Genomic DNA, 5,513 nt, shown 5'->3' on the forward strand with positions numbered 1-5,513 from the left:
TAGTGTGGTTAGCAACAATCCATTATGTACATAAGGATCATGGAGAAAAAAGTGAATAGGACAGAAATGTGAGCAGTCATTTTGTGTTTGTGGTATTCTCAAGAAGATTATCTTGTTCACTGTTGCACCAGGAAACTTATCAGTGTGAGAAATCCTCTGGTGATCACTTGGCAGATTTATTTCACTTCTTTTGTCCCTGACACATGCAGTTGTCAGGATAATTTGAATTGTTCTGCAATTTACAGTGCACTGAACTTGAAAAGGTGTCCATGAGGAAATAAATCAATCATTTGGTACAAAAGGGTGTATTAAATGCTCATTTAAAGGGATACAACTCATAGCTGAATGTTAAGCACCAAGTAAGGGAAAAAACTCATACTGAAAGGAATGTGTATATTTCTGTTTGACAGGGGAAATAAAGCATGTTGGATTAGTCAAGGAATAAAATGAATTATCTAACTTCACTTCAACATTCTTTCAGCTCATCTAAGATGACATTTTTGGTTACAAATTAATTTTTTTTATTGACATTGGTATAGAGCAGGGAATTTTGGAACTTGTTTGAAATATTCGGATATATAAGTCATTTTAGTTTTTCTTATTTTCTTCAAGATATTCATGGTTGAATTTTCATGAATATGTTTTATTCAGTATTAGAGACATGATTTATTAAGATTTTAAATTCTATACAGTATTAATTAGAGACATGATTTATTAAGATTTTAAATTCTATACAGTATTAGTTACGGGACATGATTTGTTCAGATTTTAAATTCTACAAAGTATTAATTAGGGGACATGATTTGTTAACATTTTAAATTCTATACAGTATTAATTAGGGGACATGATTTGTTAAGATTTGCAGTTATATGCAGTATTAATTAGGGGACATGATTTGTTAAGATTTTAAATTCCATACAGTATTAATTAGGGGACATTTGTTAAGATTTTCAGTTCTATGCAGTATTAATTAGGGGCATGATTTATTAAGATTTTCAGTTCTATACAGTATTAATTAGGGGACATGATTTGTTAAGATTTTAAGTTCTATACAGCATTAATTAGGGGACATGATTTATTAAGATTTTCAGTTCTATACAGTATTACTAAGAGGACATGATTTGTTAAGATTTGCAGTTCTATGCAGTATTAATTAGGGGCATGATTTATTAAGATTTTCAGTTCTATACAGTATTAATTAGGGGCGTGATTTATTAAGATTTTCAGTTCTATACTTTATTAATAAGGGGACATGATTTGTTAAGATTAAATTTGAAGATTTAGTTTACATTAATTTGTGTATACAACTTTATAGCTTGAGAGTTACACATTAGAAATCATTAAAATATTATCATGGACACATATTAAGTTAAGAGAGAAAGTAATATGTATGTTTGATATTTAGATTTCAAATTGTGCACCCTTAAAAATACACTAATCTCATGTATCAGACATTAAACTCTTAGCCTTGAATCTGAATGTTGTATGTTTGTGACTGCAGGTCTAGAAAGATATAAACACACCTACTTGTGTTGATGTGCTATGAAACACCAATCCAAAATAAACACCGTCAATAACTTCCCAACATTTTAACAGTCTGTCATAAATTCTGTAGGAGGAATCATGCAACATTATAAGTGCTTATGTACACAGATAAAAACTATCATATGAACCCTGCTAAATGTATGAATAAAACAGTGACAAAAAAATCTAAACAGTTTGTCATCTTCTGGATTTAACATAGCAGGCAGCCTATATAATCTAAACAGTTTGTCATCTTCTGGATTTAACGTAGCAGCCTGTATAATCTCAACAGTTTGTCATCCTCTGGATTTAACATAGCAGCCTGTATAATCTCAACAGTTTGTCATCCTCTGGATTTAACATAGCAGCCTGTATAATCTCAACAGTTTGTCATCCTCTGGATTTAGCATAACATAGAAGCCTGTATAATCTCAACAGTTTGCCATCCTCTGGATTTAATATTGCAGCCTGTATAATCTAAACAGTTTGTCATCCTCTGGAATTAACATAGCAGCCTGTATAATCTCAATAGTTTGCCATCCTCTGGATTTAACACAGCATTCTATATTTAGTAGAGGGGTTCAGATAGGTTCTGAAATAAAAGATGAGCACCTGTTTGCTTTGATGCAGATTTGTATATAAGTTTGTTTTCAGAAGAAGGGTTTGATGAGAAGCGAACCACTCTATAGATTTTCCAAGTACAGGTTAATTGATTATATAGTTATTTGGCATGTAATGAAAGCCCATCTGTCTTGAGAGATTGTATATTTTTGGCAGAAGGTTTGTCTTTCAGGACAGGATCTACCATGTGTGTGTGTGTGTGTGTGTGTGTGTTAAATTTATAATTTATAATTTCATGCACATACCTTGCCTTCTGAATAGAAATTAAGTATCAGACATATCTTTCCTAGTGAGTTCTCATGCTCTTCAAATCCATACCAATGATCTTGGTCCATCTCTGTACATGACTAAGTCAGTCATAGCATTGGTGCTTGAGAACAAAGTGATAGGTGCCATTATTTGCTTGGGTTAAAATTTCTGCTTAGAACCAATTATAAATATCTAACCAGCTTGATATATAATTCTCAGACATTCATGAAAGATTAAAAGTTTTTCCTCCACACATACTGTGACAAGTAGTAATAGAAAATCCCAAACATCATTATATCAGTTTCCCTTTGATTTTGTATATCCACTAAAATGTCAAATAAATACTCTAACAAGTAAAATTCAGTGGTCACTGCATCTGGTTTAAAGATTGTTTATTTGATGGACAATCAATAAAGGTGTCACCAAACAAACATAATTTAATGGTGACTGGATTTAAGTTTATGCATATTTTTTATCTGAAAATCAATAAAGGTGTCGACAAGTATAGCTTGCTTGGTCATTTTCTTTTATTTGATAGTCAATAGAGGTGTCACCAACCAGGCATGTTTGGTCGTTGTGTTTTGCAATTGTTCATCTCTCAGTAGACAAATTAGGTATCAAAAATTGGTGTGAAAGCATGTTTCCTTGACTTAACAAAGACCCTATATTTAAATGATTGCCCTAGGTGTTTGCTGTATACAACAGGACTAAAAAATGATTGCCCTGGGTGTTTACTGTATACACCAGGACTAAATATGTTTTCCCTATGTCCAATTAAAGAAAAAAAGATACTAGCAACAACAAATAATGTTTCTTGTCATTGTGATTAAAATAGCATGTGCTTAAATTTCATGACAAAGAATGGTATTGATCGTGGAAGATTTATTCTAATAAAACGAAAACTATATTTTATTAGTGCCGTGATATTATGATACGATGCTCTTGCTCATCTTTTCAGTAGTTGTTTTAACAGAGCTTTCAACACATTATTGGCTATCCTTTGACGAAGAAATGGGACTAGGTGCCTTTCCAGTGACACACTGGGGCGATCAGTCCATACCTAAATGGGACTAGGTGCCTGTCCAGTGACACAATGGGGCAATCCGTCCATGCTGAAATGGGACTAGGTGCCTTTCTAATGACACACTGGGGCAATCCATCCATGCTGAAATGGGACTAGGTGTCTTTCCAGGGACACACTGGGGCAATCTGTCCATGCTGAAATGGGGCTAGTAGGTGCCTTTCCAATGACACACTGGGGCAATCCATCCATGCTGAAATGGGGCTAGTAGGTGCCTTTCCAAAAACACACTGGGAGCAACAAGCCCATGCTGAAATGGGACTAGGTGCCTTTCCAAGTCCATGCTGGGGGCAGTAAGTCCATGCTGAAATGGGACTAAGTGTCTTTCCAGTGACTCACTGGGGCAATCAGTCCATGACGAAATGGGACTAGGTGCCTTTCCAATGACACACTGGGGCAATCCGTCCATGCTGAAATGGGACTAGGTGTCTTTCCAGGGACACTGGGGCAATCAGTCCATGCTGAAATGGGACTAGTAGGTGCCTTTCCAATGACACACGGGGGCAATCCGTCCATGTTGAAATGGGGCTAGTAGGTGCCTTTCCAGGGACACTGGGGCAATCAGTCCATGCTGAAATGGGACTAGGTGCCTTTCCAAAAACACACTGGGAGCAACAAGCCCATGCTGAAATGGGACTAGGTGCCTTTCCAAGTCCATTCTGGGGGCATTAAGTCCATGCTGAAATTGGACTAAGTGTCTTTCCAGTGACTCACTGGGGCAATCAGTCCATGATGAAATGGGACTAGGTGCCTTTCCAAGGATACAATGGGGGCAACAAGTCCATGCTAAATTGGAACAAGGTACCTTTCCAATGACATGCTGGGGCAATCAGTACATGTCTTATAGAAGGGGGTTAAACAGCCATGTCTTATAAAAGGGGGTCCAACAGCCATGACTTCACTATTATTAGTTTGGTTTTGATGGTATGTATTCAGTTTATTAATGAAATTGACTAATTCCGAACTGACTGAACCAAGCTTTATTTTCTTTCGTATTATAACCTGATTTGCACTTTCTATCTAAATTAAACCCTAAATACTACATCAAAAAAAGCTTTCATGGTTTAATATTTTCCTAGCATTGTTGTGTGAACAAGTTAGAGTGTCAATAAAATTCACACTTCAAAAATTTCAATAGCAGGGTTTGATTTTTTGTGCAATACAATGAGAAATTTGATGTATTTTGGGGTTCTCATCAGCCATGGTTAAAAGAAAATCCAAAGATATAATTCCTAGGCATGCACTTCTATAAGTGCAGTTAGCTTATTTTACCACCTAAATTGAATGGCACTATTTCTGTGCTTTAATGTAGCATATATATTCCAATGAAAACGCTTTGTACATTGATTTTCAGTATCACACGCCAGAATCTATTAAAATTATTGTCCAGCTGAATTCCTTTTTGAGTAAGCCTCATTCCAGATGTGTTTGTAATGGTTAATGGATGTGGGGGATTGTGTGTGTGTGTGTGTGGTTTATAGATATGTGGTGTGGTTTTTGTGTGTGTGGTGATTTATATGTCTGGTAGGTTGTTTATGGATCATGTTTTAGAAATAAAATGTCAAAAATATTTGTTTTTCAATTTGATTCTGGATTTTATGTTCTATTTAGATAGTACCATTGTAGCAACCATCATCAGCATTATCCTATGAGCATCACATGCACATTTTCAAGATTAAAAGTAGGTCACCATTACTGTGAAATAAATATAGGGCATTGTGACTGTTCTGTCATGTCTTGAAACACTGCACTAATGAATTATATATGGTACCTATAAACACACAATCATAACTCAGTGTCAGTGTTTCTAGTGAATGGAATATTGCAACTGTTTGATTCATATATGTATTCAATGCTAAAGGATTTTATAAAAATCCTTTTCTAATCTGTGAAGCTTACTCTAAATCTTGAAAATGCAGATAATCCTCACAAATCCTCAAAATGTACATAATCCTCACAAATCCTCAAAATGCACATAATCCTCACAAATCCTCAAAATGCACATTATCCTCACAAATCCTCAAAATGCACATAATCC

General features: G+C 35.1%; 1 protein-coding gene across 10 annotated transcripts in view; it reads left to right on the top strand.

Moving 5' to 3' along the window:
• The window catches only part of LOC149774642 (cytosolic carboxypeptidase 3-like), a 365,035-nt gene that overhangs the window by 171,591 nt on the left and 187,931 nt on the right, over nucleotides 1–5,513 (top strand). The window lies entirely within an intron of this gene.

This window comes from Sinohyriopsis cumingii, unplaced genomic scaffold (genome assembly GCF_028554795.1).
Source record: "Sinohyriopsis cumingii isolate HCF-2022 unplaced genomic scaffold, ASM2855479v2 utg000160l, whole genome shotgun sequence".
Classification (NCBI taxonomy): domain Eukaryota; kingdom Metazoa; phylum Mollusca; class Bivalvia; order Unionida; family Unionidae; genus Sinohyriopsis; species Sinohyriopsis cumingii.